Source organism: Muntiacus reevesi, chromosome 12 (assembly GCF_963930625.1).
Source record: "Muntiacus reevesi chromosome 12, mMunRee1.1, whole genome shotgun sequence".
In the NCBI taxonomy this organism is placed as follows: Eukaryota; Metazoa; Chordata; class Mammalia; order Artiodactyla; family Cervidae; genus Muntiacus; species Muntiacus reevesi.
Window position 1 is genome coordinate 37,157,248 of NC_089260.1, and position 23,230 is coordinate 37,180,477.

Consider the following 23,230-nt stretch of genomic DNA (forward strand, 5'->3'; position numbering starts at 1 on the left):
CTTTCCTGAAATCATAAATAAGTTGGGAATTTTGTGTAATGAGGGAAGGTCATCGTAAGCAATTGTGATCCCAATTTTATTGCTTACTTACTCACTCTGCAATGTTTCTGAAGGAGAAAGTTTCTATTTTTAGTGCCTTTGCATCACTCCCATCCTTTTGTTGCTTAGAAGCTCCTTGTTGTGAGGAGACTCTAAGCAATAAAGGGATGTGAAGATTTAAGAACAACATGGGAGATGGAGACATGTGGAATTATACAAATTTAATTACTCTAAAGCAAATGTACAAAGAAGACTCTATACAGTAGTCAGGTCACATCCATAGAAGATTTGAAACAACAATAACAAAAAATTATGCAATGCATGCATGATGCAGGAGGCATGGATGAGACTCTTCAATGCAGTATAGGAGATTTATCTCAGGTACCACTTACCAACAATTAGAAATTCAAGTCAGTTGTAAATGAAATTAAATGAAAACATGGACCTCTAATTTTATATATAGAAAGATACAGAAATGCATAAAGTTTAGATTTTCTGAAATCATTTTCTTTAAAGACCATACAATCTGCTATATATTGATAGCAGAAACTAGAACACAGAGGTAATGCTTTCAAGGAGTTTGACAGCCTTCCTGGGTCTTGGATTTGGAAATAATTCAGTAAAACTAGAAGACAATTCTCTTTAAAATGTAATATGATATATATTTATATAAAGGGATGGATGCTAGTCATTGTTTCATTGTCAGTATTTAAGTGAGCATTAGCAAGCTTGATGAAGATAACATGAATGCAATCTTAGGCTTTAAAGGCTCAGACATATTTCCTAGATTAAGAATTGAATCTGATTTTACTGGATTTATGATTTTACTCTGAGTTCATAATTAGGGGGAAAAATGTCATTTCAGTCTTTTTTCCTATGGTTGCATTCCAATTTTGTTTTTGAATTAGAACAGCACATTTTATCTTCCCGTCTAAGGAATAAAGACATACCTATTTTTATATTTCTGTGAGTTTCTAACTAAAAAGGGTAAACATTAAAAACATGAAATCCAACTCTCTCAATGAGATAATCTTGAAAATTACACTAAACACAAGTGAACTATCAAATATTATAAATCTACCTATAAGCCATGTTTACCTAATGATGATAATCAGATTTGAAAACAGCCTGTGAAATGCTTTTTACTTCCTCTGTGCATTAGTCAAAATTGCCTTTGTTTGCATGTCAAGAAAAATGGTAAATGAGACAAATGTAACGCGGAGTCTAAAAGCAGACAGCACAACACCGCAGCAGCAGGCACGGGATGTCCTTCACGTCTCAGGCTCCCATTGTCTTTCCATTCAACTATCCTTAGTATCTGGCTTTCATCTCCCTGCTTACAAAGATGGTGTCTGCACCTGCTATCCGGGCTCAAAGAAAGATAAAGGGGAAAAGATTGAAGAGCATGTCTTTGAAAACGCTGTTCTGGAAATCTAACTCAACACTGCTGCTTACCTTGCTTTGTACCAAACTGGATCACATGGACCTTGCAAAATGCACTGGAGTCTGAGGAAGTATTTTATATGAGCCTGATCTTCTTTTGAAAGGATATGGTAAAGTTATCATAGTGAGGAAGAAATAAATAATGGATTTTGAGCTAGCAGTTGAAGGTGTGTGCCACACTGCAACTGATCATAATTGACAGAGTTTGAACTCTGTCTGAGGACAGTACCTCAGGAATGAGTTGATGGGTCTGGCTTGCCTAAAATGACTTGACAAGAACTCATGTTGAATGTGTATATCTGAGGCAAGTACAACAATTAAGAAAACAGAGGCTGCAGCAACTGCAAAAAAGAAGGCAAGTGTTTGGACAGAATTCCTGGACAAAATCCCTTGAATAGATTATTTAGAACAAGGGAAAGAGCAGAAACTTATCAAGGAACAAATTTCTCACTAGAGAACATAATTGGGTTTAGGAAAATTCAGAGGTCAAGGTCAAAACTAAAAAAAAAGGAAGATCTAAAGGCTAGAACACTGAATTAGACGTGACTCGATGTGGTTAATAATATTCTAGCAAAAGGAATAACAAAGTGGAAAACATCTGTTCTCAATATTTTTCTAGAACTACCTTAATCATGGTCATTTCTGTTTGCTCGATTTTGACTAAGTGCTTTTAGTCTTTGCTTGTTTTGGTAACTGCCCATAATGCTTTGTTTTCTAATATCCACTTTGAAAGCCCTTCATTTTATTACTAAATTCTAAGTTTTTTGCATCCTCCCTTTTCCGTGGTCTTTGATTGCCTGGAATATTCCCAGAGGGTTCCTCTCCTTTACCATAAGGGATGTTGGCAAGGGTAAATCTAGGTCAAGAAGAGCCTTTGAAATTTCTTCTTGGCAGTAAGCAATGTCATCTTTAAGAACATTAAAATAACCCTTATTATCTCAAAAGTCTTATGTGCATTGCACAAACGTAGAAAATAGACATAAACAACAGCAAAAAAGACACTATACTCTGACAAACCTGAAATAACCACTACTAACATTTTATTTACCTTTCAATATGATTAATTTTTCACTTTTCTAATACCTAGTCCATACTCAAATTTCTCTGGATAGCTCCAAAATGTTTTTTTAAGCTGCTCAAACCAGATGCAATCTGCTTCTCATATGTCCCTTGAGGTTTTATATTCTAGTAAAGTGTATCTTTTTTCCCAGGGCACTGGTGTGTTGGATAGATCTAGTCATGGAAAATCTTAACTTATGGGTTTGTCTTTTTCAGAACTGTCCTACAGAATTTCCTACCTTGAAGGAAATGTTCCATGTTCCTGCTAGACAATAAGATAGACACATCACTTGTGGCTCTAGAGCCAAATGTGGCTAGAACGACTGAGCAATTGAATTTGTAATTTATTTTTAGATTTAAATTTAATTGAAATTGCAATGTAAATAGCCACCACATGAGGCTAGAAGATACTGAAGAGCATTTCAGGTTGAGCTGCTCTCTCACATTCACGTTTAGCTATCTTCTATCCCTGTAATTTATTCTTCCACCCCTTCATGTTAATTCTTCTATCTCTGTATTTTCTATGGGTTGAAAAACGTAGACTTAAGCCTGAAGACATGATCGATACAAACTTGACTTCAGCTAGAAGACTAGCAATGTTGGGCATTGTGTATTACACCATATCAGGAGACACCTCATAAAGTCAAACATGTATCTGCTGATACTATTTAAGTTGACCTGCCTTTTTACTGAGAAAAGTCTCTTAATAGTAGGCTTCATTGGTGGTTCAGATGGTAAAGAATCTGCCTGCAGTGCAGGAGACCCATATTTGATCCCTGAGTCAGGAAGACCCCCTGGAGAAGGAAATGGCAACAGACTCCAGTACCCTTGCCTGGAGACTTCCACGGACAGAGGAGCCTGGCAGGCTATAGTCCATGGGCTTGCAAACAGTTGGACCTGAGCAAACTGAGCCACTATCACTTATTCACTGCTCTGGTGAATTGGTTGACCCAGGATAAGGGTGATGACAGTCTAATCCCTCCATTTCATAGTTATGGTTTTCTCCTTGAGTGTGGAAAGTAATTCATGCGGTAGCTGTAGTGGAATTGAACAAATGTCTGACTCCGTTTCAACCATACACCCTGATTTTATGTTTTTATTTACAGTAGATCCTTCTTGATTATCTATTTTAAATGTAGCAGTGTGTACATATCAATCCCAAACTCCCAATTTATCCTTTCACCTGATTTTTTTTTTAATACCAGTTGGTAATTCTTAGGTAAATCTATTTCTTTGGATGTTAGAGAATGATGGTCTTGTTTTTCTATCATTCTTTCTGTTGTTATATTTACTTCCCTCCCTTACCCCCTCCTTCTTCCTTCCCTTCCTTTTTTCTTCCCTCCTTCCCTTCCCTTTTTTTCTTCCTTTCTTTCTTACAGCTTTTTTGATTAACTGTAACTATTTGTTACCTCAGAGTTTCACATGAATGGAAGATAAATGCTTACTTTTTCCCCTCTAGTTATCAATTTATAAACAAAAGTGTTTTAATATCTGCTCCACATGCTAAAATATGAAATTTTATGGCTTTTTCTTTTATAGATATCATTGTTAAATTATGTTTTTAAAATTATTTTATAGCATTTTCAGCCCACTTCAATTGATTATTGTTTTAAGTCAAATTGTTATGACTTGGGTCTATGAATTTCCATTCATGCTGGTTTCTAACGCTACCTTTTAAAATGGGACTCAGGTTCTATTGTACAGACTTCCTAGGGAGGTACCTCATATGTTTGCAAAGACCATGGCTTCAGAGCAGATGAAACTCAATATTATTTCCTCTTTAACATATTTTGTGTTTGTGGAGATCCAGTATCACCTCTTACCCCCAATATATCTCTCTTTTGGGGCATCTAGACTAGACCCAGTGCTTATCTGAAAGCCAGTTTGATTTGAGACTGGAAGACTCTTACATAAATCTGGAATTCTAGCATAAATATGGGAAGTGGGCACTCATGCTTAATTGTCAGAAGTATAGCTTTTCCAACACACCACATATGTAATTTAAAGAACCCAAGATAGTCCATATTGCATACTCTGCTGTTTCCGCTAGTACTTCCTGTGGATAGAATATGTTATCCAGATTTGCATGGCAGAGAAGATGTGATAAATATATGGAAGTCATAAATCTGTCTGCAGTGAGGGAGACCTGGATTGGATCCCTGGATTGAAAACCTCCCCTAGAGAAGGGAATGGCTACCCACTCCAGTATTCTTGCCTGGAAAATCCCATGGACAAAGGAGCCTGGGGTCTCCAGTCCACAGGGTCTCAAAGAGTTGGACACATCTGAGTGGCTAACAAACTTTGAAGTATAAGGTAAAGAGCTATAAATTGTAAGGTAACTCTAGAGTTAGGGAAAGGTCTTAAAATGCAATAGATATGAGGAAGTATTGAACAACATAGTATGATTTCATGGAGAGTTGAGAAACCTGGAGTGATGTACATGTGCATGATGTAGAATGTACACATTCATTTATTCTCTAGTAGGTACACATAATCCAGAAAGATGATAGCTTGTCATTTTGTGGCTTATGCTGAGCTTTTCTGGATTTCAGAACATGATTAGCTGTTGTTTTTTACAGGGCAGAAGTTTTTAATTTTAATTAAGTCCAGCATATCAAGTACTTCTTTAATTGATTGTGACTTTGATTGTTGTTGTTGTTGCTGTCTAGTTGCTAAGTCATGTCCAACTCTTTGCAACCCCATGGACTATACCCCGCCAGGCTCCTCTGTCCCCGGACTTTTCTAGGCAAGAATATTGGAGTGGGTTGTCATTTCCTTCTCAATGTACCTTTGGTGTTGTATCTAAAAAGCCATACCAAAGATCATCTATATTTTCTCCTATGCTATTTGCCAGGATATTTATTATTTTTCTTTTAACATTTAGATCTATGGTATATTTTGAATTAATTTTTGTAAAGCATGTCATGTCCATATCTAGATTCCCCCTTTTTTTTTTTGCATATGTGTGTCCATTTGTTCCAGCATCATTTGTTGAAAAGAATGTCTTTGTTCCATTGTACCACCTTTGCATTATGTTTCTATGGGCGTAGTTTGGTCTTTTCAATTGATCTATTGGTCTATTCTTTCACTAATTACATTGTCATGGTTACTGTAGCTTTATAATAAGTCAAAGTCAAGTAGCATCAGTCCTCCAACTTTGCTCTTCTCTTTCAATATTGAGTTGGCTATTCCGGGCATGTGGCCTTTTTTCTACAGGGAAATTGCAATCTAGATCAAAGTCCATCCTCTTAAGCTCTGTTCTATAAGGCTGCTTAAAAGAGCATATACCCCATAATCATCTCATTATCTTTTCCCACCCCCATCACAACCTGCCACCTCTAAGTAGTAAATACAACTGATCTTCTTCCGGTGTCCCTGCCAGAGTAAACATTTACCCAGTGACTTAGCAAGGTACCAGGGAGATAGTTCCTACTCTTCCTGGTCATTTACCTCATTATATCCAATCAATCACCAAGTACTACAGGATTTCATATTTTTATACCTCAGCTTCTATTTCCCACTATCACTTCCATAGATAAGAGACTTATTTCTTGATTGAACTATTGAAAACAGACTCTTAATGGACGTCCATGTGTTTAGTCTGTGATTCATGCTCTGTATTGCTGTCACAGTGCATTTTAATTTTTTAATTTGGTGGTGCTAGTGGTAAAGAACCCACCTGTCTATGCAGGAGACATAAGAGACACAGGTTTGTCCCTGGGTCATAAGATCCCCTTGAGGAGGAAATGGCAAACCACTCCAGTACTCTTGCTTGAAGAACCACATGGACAGAGGATCCTTGTTGGTTACAGTCCATAGGGTCACAGTTGGACATGACTAAAGAGATTTTGCGTGCAATTATTTTTCTGATAATAATAAAGTTTGAAATTTATTGTGAAAAATTGGAATTTTGATAAATGTAGATGTGCCCTATGAACCTGTCAGTCCCAAGATAATGAAAGGTTTTATGATGAGATCAGTTCTGATATTGGTGAATATAAATTTTTTGGTATTATATGATGATAGATTCAATACTTGGAACATATGAATAACTCAAGGTGATAGTTTCAGGTGGGCAGCAAAGTGATTCAGTGATACATATACATGTACCCACTCTCTTTCAAATTCTCCTCCCATTTAGGTTGTTGCGTTATACCGACAATCACATTGCTGTCACAGTGGTTTTAAAAAAAATGTAAATCTGGTCTTTGGAAGTTTTTGCTTTCAAAAACTTTCATTAAATTCAAAATTGTTTTCTTTCAAAAGGCCAAACATCTTAGTAAGGTATATAACAGTATTCATCATCTATCTTCTGCATAATTCTGTTGTTTTTTGTCTCAGAGGAGCCTGTGACCCAAATCTCATTTCAACACTCCACCACATTAAGATATTTGCATTTCTTAAATGTGAATGATTCAGGGTAGCCTTCTTCAAATCCTTTCTGTGCCCCAAAAAACTTTCTCCTTTTTATTTTAGGTATGTGATCTTGTAAGTTATTATTCAAACTAGGACACTTTTGAGAAAGAAAATGTAGTTATTAAAAAATATGTTGGGTTTGTATCCAGCAGTTAAGATACATGTTTACTCTGGTCTAAAGGCTTCTTCTTTCAGTGATCAAAATACCCTAAATTTATCTGTATAACAATTACTTCAGTGCATGAAAACCTATCTGTCTCTATCCATTCAGATTCTTATGACAAAATACCTTAGACGGGTGGCTTACGAACAACAAAGTTATTTCTCGTGGTTCTGGAGACTGAAAGCACAAAGTCAAGGTTTTGGCAGATCCAATGTCTATTAAGAATCTGGTTCATAGACAGCTGTCTTCTAGCTGTGTACTCAAGTGACAGAAGGGGTGGGAGAACTCTCTGGGGCCTCTTTTATAAGGACAACAATTCCATTCATGAGGGCTCTGCTGTCACAATCTAATCACCGCCCAAAGGACCTATCTCTGAGTACTTAATCACACTGGATATTTTCAACATGGAATGTGGAGGGACAGAAGCATTCAGTCTATAGCAGCCTCCTTTTAGATTTCTTAATTTTTAGAAACAAGTCTGCTTTTTCTAATCCTTGTTTCCAGAAAGTTTGCATAGTTTTTGAAACTTAGCATGTGTTCAGTATTTTAAAAATAAGTGCTGTTAAATGAATGCTTTCAGGTAGAAACTCACAGAGCATTTGGAACAAATTGAATTTTGTAGCTACTGGGGTGTACAAACAATACTAAATACTTAACCTTTTCCAAATTAGAAAGGGAAATTGTGGAAGATATTTGTGTATATGAAATTGCTTCTAAGGTGCTTCTAATTTCTCTTATGAAATATATCAAGTGCATTTCAATGGTTTGTGATTAATATCTTTGGAGACTTTTTGAATTAATTCAAAGATATTTCCCCTGATGACATCAATACATTTATTTACTTTTAGGAAACAGCTTGACATGGCTGTATGTTTCAGGTTAATTTACTGTAGAGAAAAAATAAATTTATTTTAAACTAGGGAAAAAACTATTGTTCTAACCAGTACTAAAAGTCTAGGACATATCACCCATATAGCATCTCAGTGTATTACAACATTCAACATTGTTATTAGGGAGCTGCTTCAAAATATGTTTTCAATCTGGAGGTAAAACAAGTTTGTCCCTCATTCCTCAATACTTTAATTCAACCTTTCCAAACCTTTGTAAAAATACAAAGTTTCTCAGGGATTACATATGAAGAACTGAAGCAATGGTGTCTCTCACTTAGATCCATTTGGATCTGCAGCAACCTTCACAATGAAAAGCAGAGCAATTTCTTCTGGTTCCTTGGAGGGACCCAGTTGTTACTCCACCTCCTCACTTATCATGAGGCTCTCTAGGACTATGATTCAGTCTCTATCTGCTAACACACCGACTGCTCTACGGATTATGTTCAATAAATGTTTTATTGAATCACAAAAGATAAATAAGTATGTACCAATAACTTATGGAAAAACCAATAAAATATTTTTTAATTTACACTTTATTTTTGCTATCAGGCTCCTTCTACTCCTTTTCTAATGACCCTTTATTTGATTTAAATAAAAACAAAAACAACAATAAAAACAACAACAAAGCTTCATCTGATAATGCAACACAGTACACAATGATAAATGGGATAAATAGCATATTGGGAGAAAAACAGAACTATGGATGCTTCTTGACATGGAAATATTAATATTTATGAATATCTTTGCATGTGACACATATTTTTCTTTTATATTTTTCTTTTCTGTGGGTAACAATAAAAACAGAGTGATCTCTGACTGGTCTAGTAACTTTGCTCAAATAATCAAAGAACATAAAGGTTTTAAATCCTGCCGGGCAAAAGCAGAAGTGTTTTGCCATGTCAGTGAAGAAGACTACCACATTTCTTTTACTCAATCTCTAATCACAATATCATAGAGATGGAATGAACTTTGCAACATTTTAATAGCCATGACTTCCAATAGAGCTATAATCATATTGTCCCAGAGACATGAAAATCTACTTATCCCCAATTTCAAAATATGCTAGGGAAGGAGATTCCATAAATTTGTGCCATTTATTCCAGTCTGTGTATATAACAATTCTTATTACTGCAGTCTTCTTTATAGTTCCTAAAATAGTTTGTATGGATTTTATTTCAAGCAGAGATGCAAGCTGTTATTTTCATGATGTCAGAATTATAAGCTAAAAGCTCATTCAAGCCATGCATTTGGTATAAAATAAAAATGAAATGTGTAGACTATAAAAATGTGGTAAGTATATAGAGTTTTCATTCCAATCCCCCAAAAAAGGCAAGGCCAAAGAGTGCGCAACTACCCCATAATCGCACTCATCTCACATGCTAGCAAAGTAATGCTCAAAATTCTCCAAGCAAGACTTCAACAGAATGTGAACTATGAACTTCCAGATGTTCAAGCTGGATTTAGAAAAGGCAGAGGAGCCAGAAATCAAATTGCCAACATCTGTTGGATTATTGAAAAAGCAAGAAAACTCCAGAAAAACATCTACTTCTGCTTTACTGACTACACCAAAGCCTTTGACTGTGTGGATCACAACAAACTGTGGAAAATTCTTAAAGAGATGGGAATACTAGACCACCTGACCTGCCTCTTGAGAAATCTGTATGCAGGTCAAGAAGCAACAGTCAGAACTGGACATGGAACAACAGACTGGCTCCAAATCGGGCAAGGAGTACATCAAGGTTATATATTTTCACCCTGCTTATTTAAACTTACATGTAGAGTACATCATGTAAAACACTGGGCTGGATGAAGCACAAACTGGAATCAAGATTGCTGGGAGATATATCAATAACCTCAGATACACAGATGACACCACCCTTATGGTAGAAAGCAAAGAATTAAACAGCTTCCTGATGAAAGCAAAAGAGGAGAGTGAAAAAGTTGGCTTAAAGCTCAACATTCAGAAAACTAAGATCATGGCATCTGGTCCCATCACTTCATGCCAGATAGATGGGGAAACAATGGAAATAGTGAGAGAGATTATTTTGGGGGGCTCCAAAATCACTGCAGATGGTGATTGCAGCCATGAAATTAAAAGATGCTTGCTCCTTGGAGGAAAAGTTATGACCAACCTAGACAGCATATAAAAAAGGAGAGACAATACTTTACCAACAAAGGTTCATCTAGTTAAAGCTATGGTTTTTCCAATAGTCAGGTATGGATATGAGAGTTGGACTGTAAAGAAAGCTGAGTGCCAAAAAATTGATGCTTTTGAACTGTGGTGTTGGAGAAAATTCTTGAGAGTATTTTGGACTGCAAGGAGATCCAACCAGTTTATCCTAAAGGAAATCAGTCTCAAATATTCTTTGGAAGGATTGATGCTGAAGTTGAAACTCCAATACTTTGGCCACCTGATGCAAAGAATTGACTCATTTGAAAAGACTCTGATGCTGGACAAGAATGAAGGCAGGAGGAGAAGGGGACGACAGAGGATGAGATGGTTGGATGGCATCACCAACTCGATGAACATGAGTTTGAGTAAGCCCCGGGAGTTGGTGAGGGACAGGGAGGTCTGGTGTGCTGATGTCCATTGGGTTGCAAAGAGTCAGACATGACTGAGCAACTGAACTAAACCGAAGTACATAGAGAAAAAAAATGTAACAGGACATGGGAATATGAGGCTTCTAGGATGCTTGAAAGTTGGTATTTTCTATGCTGTGTAACATACTACCAAAAACAGTGACTTAAAACATTTATGATGTTATTGTTTTGATAAGTCAGGATTCCAGGCATGGCTTAATTAATATCTCTGCTTCTGTCTCACAAGATTGCAATTCAGTGTCCAAACCAAATCTACATTCTCATGTGGAGACTCAAATGGGGAAGAACCTACTTCCAAGCTCACTCATGCTATTGGCAAGATTAATTGCACTGTGTGTTTTAGAATTCATGACAGTTTGTGTCTTCAAAGTCAATAATGGAAACTGTGATTCTAAAATAAGTCAGCTATCAAGACAGAATCATATATTATTAACATAATAATGTCAGTGATATCCTGTAACATTTTCCATAGTCTATAGGTAAAAAGCAAGTCACAGGTCGCTTCCACACTCAAAGGGAAGGTATAGTACAAGATTGTGAATAACAGGAGTTAGAGGTCAGGGGAACCATCTAAAGAGTTTGCCTGTCGCTGAGTCATCGAATTTTTAAATACAATGGTTAGAGAAAGTCTCATTGTGAAGGTGACACTGAATCAAATATTTGAATGAATCGTGGGAGACAACGCTGAGACTCTTTAAGGGAACAGAATCCCAGATAAACAGGACAGCAAATGCAGACACTTAAAAGTGGGACTGCGTCTGGCAAATTTGAGCAAAAGCAGGAGGAAGAGTGGCTGGAGCAGAAAGGTGAGAAAAAGAGATCGTAGAAAAGGATACAGTCAGATGATCAGATAGATACTAGGAATGGAATAGGGAAGGGGAAAGATAGTGATGATAGTAAAAGGGGAGGATTTTCTTGAACTTTGTAGCAAACTGCATTAACAGGAATTTGATTTTTATTCAGAGTGAGATGGGAAGGCAATGGAGGGTTTAAGAGGAGAGGAGTAATTAGACCTAACTTAAATTTAGTCAGTGGCTGAGAACAGATATGGAATGGCACTTGTGAAAGCAGAGACTGGTTAGAATAGTACTGCTGTAATTCCAGTAGTTGTTGCTGTTCACTTGCTCAGTCATGTCCAACTCTTTGCAACCCCATGGACTGCAGCACGCCAGGCCTCCCTGTCCCTCACCATCTCCCGAAGTTTGCCCCAGTTCATGCCCTTCACAGATCACTGCCTTGTTGTGGTGAAGGGGCTTGTGTAAATTAATGAAGCCATGAGTCATGTTGTGTATGGCCACCCAAGATGGACAGGTCAAGTGGAGAGTTCTGACAAAACGTGATCCCCTGGAGGAGAGAACGGCAAACCACCCCAGTATACTTGCCGTGAAAACCTCATGGGCTGCATGAAAGGACAATTCTAGTAGAGATGGCAATAAGATAAGTAACAACTGATCAGAATCTGGATAAAATCTGAAGCTATAGTCAATCCTTTTCCTTAAATTTTCCTTCTCCATTCTGTGGACAAGGTAGCTGTTTCAGAGTTTAGTACTAAATCTGCACTAGTCTATCTAGTCCCTTCCTTGAGAATTTGTACCCACATCTAAGACAAGCAAATATAATATCCAGGAATAACTATATAGCCTGTAAATTCAGGAGTTAGTGGTTACTATAGTCTACCATGATGCCTAGAATAAACAAACAAACAAACAAAAACCTTCAGAAATAAGGGTGAAGTAGGTACATAGAAAAAGTTTGTAGAATACTGATTTAGAATATCCAGGGAATATCAACTATCTCTGTTTGACCCAGCCACATAAATTAGTATCAACTTACTTATCCAAAGGAGATAGAAATTTTTTTTTTTTTGGCAAGTCAAATCTCAAGGATTTTTAAAAAAAAAAAATCTATTTTTTTTTCATTTTTTACTATCAGCAATTTTTTCTTAAAAGATATTGGTAAGCATCAGAAACAGTTGTAAAATGTTTGTGGGCCAGCAAACATTCTGGCCAAATAGAAGATTTATTAAAACATTTTTAAAGTTCTTTGAATCTTCTTTGAGCCTTACCAGGAGTCTTCAAAATTGAGGTAATTTACAGAAAATATTAAAAATTTATAAAGATTTTTTGTTGGTATATATATTACAATTTTGCTTCTCAAGTCACATAGTGATGTGTGAAAAGACTAAGTTTTGTTTCCCTTATTTTTTGAAATCTTGAGAAGACAAGGAAACTTGTGAAGTTCAAATGCACATTGATTTTATTCCATCTGAATTGTTCGTCCTCTAACCCTCTACAACCTAAAGTCTATTATTTCCAGAGCCTGCTCTACTTATAAAAAACTGTGATAGTGGTAATTCATTAACATGATTTTATTTTAGGTACCCATTCTCATTGTTAAGTTATTTTCTTAATAGCTAATTATATGTCATGGAAAGTATTAATAAGGGAAGGATTTCATTTCCACAAGGCTGTTGGCATATCAGTTTTGCTCCCGCCTTTGAGGTGCACATTAAATGTGTAACTGGATTAAAGAATGCAATGACTCTTGCCTTGTTATAGTGTGACCATATGTGACCAATTATATTTCCTTTGTTTTTAATAATGTGGTTGTTGATTTACTAGCCTACATTCTTCTCTGATCATTAATTTTTATAGGCTTTCATCTTTTGAATCATCCTCACGTGGTGTGTTACAGCAGCGCTTTCTTGCCATCACATATTTTAAGCTTCTAAACACAACATAGAATCGTGTTGTTCCCATGGAAACCTTCAAACATTGCAGAACCTCAGCCTTGAATTTGCAACTCCTATTGTATGTATGTTCATGCCCTGAAAAGGCATACTCTAATTTCCAATGAAGATACAGTTAACCTGGGTGCCATGAGAGCCAATTGTTCGTTTTATCTGTTATCTGTATTGATTCTAACCGTTGTGGTAGAAAAGAATTAGAGTAGCCCATCACAATTAACCAAAACAGAGATCCTTCCTGAATATGAGCACCTATTATGGATAAGGTTGTAGCAGTTACTGGGGCAATTTCTATAATATATGCACTTTCATTCATTTAGCTATTATTTATTGAGTAATTATAATGAGAGGCACATTATAATTAGGCCTGGGAGCTACAGTCCTGAACAAGACAAAAATTCTTAACTAGATGATCCTTACTTTTTACTGCAATATGGAGTATGAAGGCTAAAGAAAACATGCAATAGGATTGAAATTAATGGAGATGTATGTATGTGGTAGGGGTTGTTACTTTAATTAAAGTCATCTGAGGACACCTTTCTGTAGTAGGTACATCTGAGCAGAGACCTGATTGAAGTAAGTGAATGAGAGAGACAAAAACTTGAGTGAAAGTTTTTCTTAAAAGAGAAAACTGCAAATGTAAATGTCCTGAAATGGGAACAAGCTTGGTATGTATAAGCTTGACATATTGCAAGAATGCCAGAATGCCAGGATCCTAGCTTCTAATAACTAACTGGGGAAATTTGGTAACTGATGCGGAAGTAGCAATAAGATGAATGGGAATTGAGGGAAGAGACCCTATAGTCTCTTATTGGCCACATGAAGGATGTTGAATTTTATTTTGAGTATGAAGGGCTTTGAGCTGTAAAATAATATAATCTAATTTACAACTTTTAATGAAATTGATCTACTTGTGTTGAGAATAATTAACTGTATCCAGACAATAGTAGAAGCTGGGAGACCAGTTAGAATGCTATTTAAGTGAGAGAAGAGAGCGCATAGAAAGATGGAACCAATAGGACCTACTAGTGTTTTAATTACAGAATGTGGACAAAAGGAGTTGATGATGATGAGTGGAGTCCTGTTTTGAGTAAAGAGGTCAATGATGGTGCCATTTACTAAAATGCAGAAAACTGAGGGAAGAGTGACTTTGAGTGAGGAGAAACAGAGTTCTGATTTGAACATGTTGAGTTAGAGCTGTCCACTTCAGCATCCAAATGTAGATTTCACTCAGGTGGCTATATATCCAAGTCTGGTCTTCAGAAAGTTTTGTGCAGAGCATACAGCCATGATTCTGAGACACATCTTTAAGGAAGTCACCTATATGAATAGCTGAAGTTAGAAATGATGCTGTGGATGACTTTGAAGTATATAGCCCTCTTTCTACACAAATTGACTTTAGATGTTCTAGCTATTGATTGCCACAGTAATGCTGCAGTACTTTAATGCTATATTAGAAACAAGCACAAAACCTCAGTGACACAAGGCATAGGATTTATTGCTCACATACTTTTGGTCTGTTGGTGGTCAAGTAGTCAGCTTTGCTGATCTCCGCTGGGTCCACACACACATCTAGGGGTTGGCTAGATACATGGAGCTGAATCACCACCAAGCTGGAGCAGCAGCAGTGACTCAGCTCCATTCCATGTGTCTTTCACTCTCCAGCAGACTAGCTGGAGCTATCCTCATGATGAAAGCAAAAGCACAAGAGTAAGCTAGCCCAAACAACAAGCCGGTTACAAATCTCAGCTTGCATGGGACTTGCGATTGTCAAAGAGCAGGGTAAATTACCTGGCCCACAGTGAGAGAGAGGTGCAAAAAAATTTTAAAAAGGGCATGAATAGAGTGGGAGTGTATGATTTGGGTCATTTTTGCAGCCTATCACACAGGTATTCTAATGAGCACATGTAGACCATAGCCTTACAGAGCGTGAAAGCATTGTATGAAATACCCGCTTCTATTTATCAATATCCTCTTCACTTAGACTCAATCTGTTTTTGAAAGTACAAAAAAACACAGTTTTTTTTTTTCTTCTATACTATGAGCTCCAGGAAAACAACAGCTCTGTTGGTTTTATTCACTCTTTTATCCTGAATGTCTGTGCTTTTTATGAACCTAGGGTCATAGGAAAGTGCCAAATCTATATTTGTTAACATATTTATTCAACACATGTTTGCATGAAGGACTTCTTCCACATATTTTGTCTAATTTTTCTAGGGTTAGTCTGGATTAAAATAGTTGAGAAATAAACAATACAATTCAAATTGGAAAAAAATTAATGGAATTTATAGTCTAATATTTTTAGAAATAATTTTACACTTTCTATCTTGTCTGTCCATAATATAGTTACTTGTGTTGCCTTAGTTTTAAGTACTTCAAGGCTTCCCATTATAGTTAATATAAAGACCTGAACCCTTAAATGGCCATAAAGCCCTGCATGATCTAGTGCCTGTCAACCTCTGCCTTTCCATCTTATGTTCTTTTTCCCACCTCGTTCTGTAACTGAGACACATTGACCTTCTTTCTCTTTCTTCGAAGAATATGGTCCCTACCAACTCACAGCCTTTCCCCTCTGCCTGGAATGCTACTGGGACTTACAAGTCACCTTCCTGTACTAAATCAATTCTCTAACTACATGCATTCATAGTGTTCAGCATTTTAATTCCTAGCAGTTATCTGAGTTTAAATAATTATATGTTTATTTTTGTATTGTTGATGGGAATAATCAATAAACCAAAATATAATAGGAATAGAAAAGCATTTTATTTGAGCCAACCTGAGGATGATAGCCTGTGAGACACAGATTTAAGAAGTATCTGAGTTGTGTTCATTGGACTACGAGATGCTGAAGCTTAAAAAGACAAAACTTGCAAAATTATACATTGTTTGCCAATGATTATCGTTGAAGTCGGCAAGTAAGGATGCTTGTTAAGCAAGTATGGGTTGGGATCTGAAATGTTTGCCTAGGTAAAAGGTGCGATCTTGAGACCATAAGGTTGCAGCTGGAAGCTACTAGCAGATAACTGTTTTGAAAATAGTTGGTGGTGTCTCTGAGTCTGACATGGCTGAAGAATTCAAGTTATCAGTAATGCAGAAACTTGTCTGAGACCACATCCTCAATGGCAAACAGACTTCATTTTGGATGCCCGAACCATGTTTATTTCATTTTGATTTTTAAATGCATTTTTCTTCAATATTTAAAACAGTGGTTCAATACATGTTCAGCCATAATACAGGCTGCTCTAGTTATAACAAAGTTTTGGTGCTGTGTAAGCCAGAATGACTTCACACCTCAATATATGAAAAATCCTTCCACCAGTATGATTATTTGATTTACGTCTGTTCTCTCGGTTGTGCTGTAAGTTCCATGAACATATGGACTATATTTATTTAATTTTATCAATGTATTTCCTCAGCTTAGCACAGTGCCTGGTACAAAACACAAACTCAGTAAAATGCTCTCATCCTACACAAGAGTTTGCAATAAATGTGATTTCTTTAATTTGAAAAATAATCAGGTGATTATAAACCATTCTAGAGGGCTTTGTAGAAAGAAATATATTTGAAGATACTTATTTGATTTAGACTGTGTTCTTCCTACTTCTAATACAACTCTTATTTTTTTCTTTCCATTTTATTGAGATATAATTGACATGCAGCACTATGTAAGTTTAAGGTGTACAACAGAATTATTTGACTTACATAATACATATGAAATGCTTACCACAATAAGTTTAATAAGCATCCATCATTTCATATAGATTAAACATTTTAAAAAAGAAAAACACAGTTCTTCTTCATGATGAGAACTCAGGATTTACTCTCTTAACAGCTTTCATATATAATAAGTAGCAATTTAACTATAGGCTTCCCATGTGGTGCAGTGGTAAACATTCCACTGGCAATATAAGTGGTGCAAGGGATGTGGGCTCAATCTCTGGGTTGGGAAGATCCCCTGGAGTAGGAAATGGCAACCCTCTCCAGTATTTTTGCCTGGGAAATCCCATGGACAGAGGAACCTGACAGGCTACAGTCCATGGGGCTGTAAAAAGTTGGACACAACTGTGCAACTGAGAATTTTAATTTACCATGCTCTATACTGCATCTTTAGTACTTGTTGATAAATAAATAACTAGAAGTTTTTACTTTTTCACTTTCTTTATCCACTTCATGTCTTGTAACTACATTCATCCAATTTTATACAAGTACACCTCTTATTAAGGTGTCAAATTGTTTTCTCTTTTGCAGATCTTTCTAAAATCATCATTTTACTATTTAAAAACAAACAAGAAAAATTTCTCTTGAAGAGTCTTTAAGATAGATGTTATATTTCTCTTCTCTTATTTACTTTCCAAATGAAAACTTCCAATGGCTAGACTTGATTAACATTTCTAGAACTATTCTGAATAGGGGACTTGATTCAAAGTCTGACCATCTTCCGTCTCTACTTTTTTTTTTTTTTCCTTTGTAATGAGAAAAATTCCTGAGTTTTAGAATCAGCTGAAAAGCTTTTCCTTATATCTTTAAAGATAACCTTTTTTTTTTTTTTTTTTTTGCTGCTCCTGCTTAGTCGCTTCAGTCGTGTTCGAGTCTGTGAAACCCTACGGACCGCAGCCTGCCAGGCTCTTCCATGCATGGGATTCTCTAGGCAAGGGTACTTGAGTGGGTTGCCATGCCCTCCTCTAAGGGATCTTCCCAACCCAGGGATCGAACCCAGGTCTCCTGCATTGCAGGCAGATTCTTTACCACTGAACCACCAGGGAAGCCCATCAACCTTTTGTAAGTAAAAGCAAAAAATTGTAGAAGACCTGGATTTTAACTTGTGTTAGACTCACTGAGGCTGCATCTGATCACTATTAGCAAATAAAGTCTCCCTTAAAAATCTATCTACATACAGTTGCTCCCTGGAGGAGGAAATGGCAACCCATACCAGTATTCTTGTCTGGAGAATCCCACGGACAGAGGAGCCTGGCAGGCTATAATAGTTCATAGTGTCGCAAAGAGTCAGACGTGACTTAGTGACTGAATAATAACAACATATACAGTAGCTATTCTCTTCAGTTCAGTTCAGTCACTCAGTCACGTCCAGCTCTTTGCAACCCAACAGACTGCAGCACACCAGGCTTTCCTGTCCACACCAGTTCCCAGAGCTTGCTCAAACTCATGTCCACTGAGTTGGTGATGCCATCCAACCATCTCATCCTCTGTTGTCCCCTTCTCCTCCTGCCTTCCATCTGTCCCATCTTAATGGGACATCTTAATGATAAATAATGATCTGTTCTCTTAAGTAAGTAAGTAAAGTCGCCCAGTTGTGTCCGACTCTTTGCGACCCCGTGGACTGTAGCCTACCAGGCTCCTCTGTCCATGGGATTTTCCAGCAAGAGTACTGGAGTGGGGTGCCATTTCCTTCTCCAGGGGATCTTCCCGACCCAGGGATCAAACCCAGGTCTCCAGCATTGCAGACAGACGCTTTACCATCTGAGCCACCAGGGAAACCCTCTGTTCTCTTAATGAACATTAAATTGATAGTGATGCGGTTTTTGAAGAATCTTACCCCCCCCCCACCAAATAGTTTTATCAACTGGTAATATAATTAGTAATATTGGCTTCTTGGGCATTGAATACTGTCGGGCTGCACATCTTCATTCACACAAATTCATTTCATTGCACTTGTGCTGTATGTTTGTATTTTTCCTATTCCGTTATCCTGCTTTATAAGGACGTCAGTTTTATCCTTACAATGATAAACTTCTACTTTCCTTGTGTGGTTTGTTTGTTTCTTTTCTAGAACTTTTTAAGCAATTAGAGACTCTCCTATATATTATCCCAAAAGTGATAGTACATTTTTACTCAAAGAAAGATGTATTAATTGCCCTAAGAAAGCTAAAAAATTAATGGATAGGAGGCTTCCAGACCTAAATAACACCTAATAATCTGTCCCTGAGGCAGCCTCTTCCTTTTTCCTTAAAATTAGGTATAAAAAAATCAGAGAAGAAGATAAAGCAAAATACCAAAAATTAATTCTGAGACAAGTGATTGCCAGGTTTGAAGGAATTTTCTTAATTATAATATAAAACTGGGGAAGTTGATTTGATATATACAGAGGCTGGTTTTTATCATGCTGTCAGAAACCCTCTAAGGTCCAAAGAAGATAGAACAAAAGTTCCCCTCTAAGTTATCACTCAGTCCTTTAACAGCAACAACAACACCTTGAGATCTACGAGTGCCAGACACTATAAGTACTGAGGACAGAACAATAAAGAAACTAGTCATAATTCACATAATTATTGAGGTTTTAGTCTGCTAAGGGAATCTGTGGTTTAAAAAATATTAGAGTGATGACACAAAAATTAAAAAGTGCTACAGAAGTATATCATGGGAGCATCTAATCAACTGTAAATAGATTATAGAATAAAGTAAAATATAATTAGAGATATAAAGAATGAGCAGTTGTACGAGACAAGGTGAGAGGAATGATTATTTAAACAAAATGAGTATTCATTTCATGTTAGGATTTTCTCTTCATACAGATTGGACTAAAAGTTCAGTCAATTCTTTCCTATATGTTGTTAGAATTGCACACCCACATATAATTCCAGAAAAAGATGTATCAATTTAACAAATGGGTTTCAAGGTCTGGAAAGAAGATTGAGCATGTGTTCTCAGATACCTTTAAAAAATTTCAGTGTGGCTGGATTATAAAGGGTGAGGTAGTAGAACTTAAAATTGAAGAAGTCTGTGGTGGAAGGAATCTTTAAGTCTGTTAAGGAGTTTGAACTTTGAAGGTAATGGGAAGACAATTAGGTGTTAAAAGCAGGAAAATGGCATTGTTAGATTTGCCTTTTAGAATTATCAACATAGCTTCAGTGAGAAGAATAAATTCGAAAAGGGCAAAAGAAGACTGAGAATAAGCAGAAAGAGGGTTAAAATCGCTGATCTAAGCATGAGATTGGAGAAGGCAATGGCACCCCACTCCAGTACTCTTGCCTGGAAAATCCCATGAACGGAGGAGCCTGGTAGGCTGCAGCCCACGGGGTTGCGAAGAGTCGGACACGACTGAGCGACTTCACTTTCACTTCTCACTCTCATGCATTGGAGGAGGAAATGGCAACCCACTCCAGTGTTCTTGCCTGGAGAATCCCAGGGACGGGGGAGCCTGGTGGGCTGCTGTCTGTGGATCGCACAGAGTCGGACACGACTGAAGCGATTTAGCAGCTTGGCAGCAAGCATGAGATAATGATGTCCTAGAAGGTGTGGATGGAGAGGTGTGAACAAATGGATACTTATTTAGGAGATGGAGTTGATAAGGCTTAGCACTTGGTTGAATGAAAATGAGAAAATAGGGAGTAAAAATGTGGGTTAGGTATCTGAATGTTTAATGTTATTCACTGATAGAGTAAACAGATGAGAAGGAATGAGTTTTCAAGGAAAGATGAGCTTTGTTTTTGGTATCTTAAGTTTGCGGGTTTTGTTCTCAGTACAAGACCATATGCACAACAAGAAGCTGGGTCAACCGTAGGCATATAAGTCTGTAAGCATCACTAGCACAAAGAATATTTGAGGTTTGGAAATTGCTGTAACTGCTCTGTAGAAGTGTACATAGTGAAAGAAGAGAGGCTAGGACAAAATTTGAAGCTCACTGACATTTATGATATGCAGAGATATGCAGGTTTACAAAGGTGAGTGGGTGAGTAAAGAAGAGTGGCCAGCCTATAAAAGAGAAATCAGCAGGGTACAGTGAAGGAAATCCACACAGAAGAGAAAATTTGAAAAAAAAAAGAGAGTGCCCACACAACTGGTAAAATCTAATTCCTAACTTAAGTCCTTTTACTAAGTGGTGGTTGCTTTTTGAAGTGGCCAAAAGTTTTCCACCAAAATAGATCTCTATCCATGAAAACAGAAGAAATAGTTCAAAAAATGGAGATCAGAGTTACTGTAGATGGGAAATTATATGCTAAGAGGTATAGAGTGTTAAAGGAAAAAGTTTTTAAGTTTGAGGTTTAATAAAAATATTTAAATGAATAATAGCAACTAACAAAGCTAATCATTCAGTGTCTTAAATATTTGTAGCATTTGTGTAGGTGTTCTCACTTAAATAGAGATAGTTTAAAATGGTCTCCTTTGTAGTGGATATTTATTCTACTAGTTTGCTTTCTTAAATTGAACACAGTTATCCTTATTAAATATCTTAGGTCAGAACTGTCATTCCATTTTAATATGAAGCATTATATTTATTTAGTAAATATCTGTTGAATTTGTATTATAGCTCCTTTTATCAGGATATTACCCTTCATATAGTTCCACAATTTTCTAATGAGTTCATTCACTGAAATAACAGTTATTCATTGAGAGATTCTATGTACCAGCCCTGGGTTCTGTGAAACAAAATAGAAGTTCATGTTTTTGAGAAGTTTGCATTGTAGTATGAGGATTAAACAATAAATAATAAATACAAGATATAAATAAATTATGTAATAGGTTATAAGGTGGCAACTGCAGTTGGGCACAGCAGGAGTAGAGTAAGGGGAATTAAGATTGTCTCGGGGGTTCCCTGGTGGCTCAGAGGTTAGGGCGTCTGAAATGAAGGAGACCCAAGTTCGATCCCTGGGTCAGGAAGATCCCCTGGAGGAAGAAATGGCAACCCACTCCAGTATTCTTGCCTGGAGAACCCCATGGATGGAAGAGCCTGGTGGGCTACAGTCCATGGGGTCGCAAAGAGTTGGACACGACTGAGCGACATCACTTCACTTCTTCAACCCAAGGGTAAGACATGGGTTGAACGACATTCATGTGCCAGGTGTGTCCATAGTTTAGGCATTTGCTATTGATTGAGGCATTTTCCACCCTCAACAGCCTAGGGATAAAGATACAAAAGCCCACAGATTATTGTAATTTTCTGTGACATTTACACTGTACTAGAGAATCACAAAACAAGTGCTTTATCCTAGTTAGAGACAAATTCTGATCAAGAAAAACTTCCTGCGAAAGATGGCACCTAACCTCCATCTTGAAAGATGAGCAAAATTCATCCAGACAAAGAGGAGTATAAAGTAGATCTTAGAATTCCAGAAAAAAGAAAAAAAAGTTTCCCCTGATTTCCAGAACCTCTCCATCCCATATTAGGTTCTAGTCATTTTTGGTGGTGTCTAGATTTTTCTGTGTAAAGATTCATGCCATCTGCAAACTGTAACAGTTTTACTTCTTCCTTTAAAATTTGAATTCTTCTTATTTATTTTTTCTTATTGCTATGGCTAGAAATTCCAGTCTGTGTTGAATAAAACTGATGAGACTGGGCATCCTTGTCTTGTTCCCTATCTTAGAGAAAATGCTTTCAGCTTTACACTGTTAAGTATGTTGTTAATCTGTGGGCTTGTCATACATGGCCTTTATTATGTTGAGGTACATGCCTTCCATATAGACTTTGTTGAGAGTTTTAAATATAAGTGGATCTTTATTTTCTTCTATTTCTTCCTGGTTCAGTCTTGGGAGAGTGTACATTTCTAGGAATTTAGCCCTTCTAGGTTTTTTCATATTATTGGCCTATAATTGTTTGCAATAATCTATGATCCTTTGTACTTCCATGATGTTCAGTTGTGCCTTCTTTTTTATTTCTGATTTTATTTTTCTGGGCTCTCTTCCTTTTTTATCTTGATAAGTCCAGCTAAAAATTTATCAATGTTGTTTATCATTTCAAAAAATCTGCTCTAAGTTTTGTTGATTTTTCTATTTTTAGTCTTTGTTTTATTTATTTTTGCTCTAATTTTCATAATTTATTGCTTCCAAATAACTTTGGATTTTTTTTTCATTCACTACTTCCTTTAGGGTTGTTAATTCTTTCCTTCGATAGGCTTATATCACTATAAACTTCCCTTC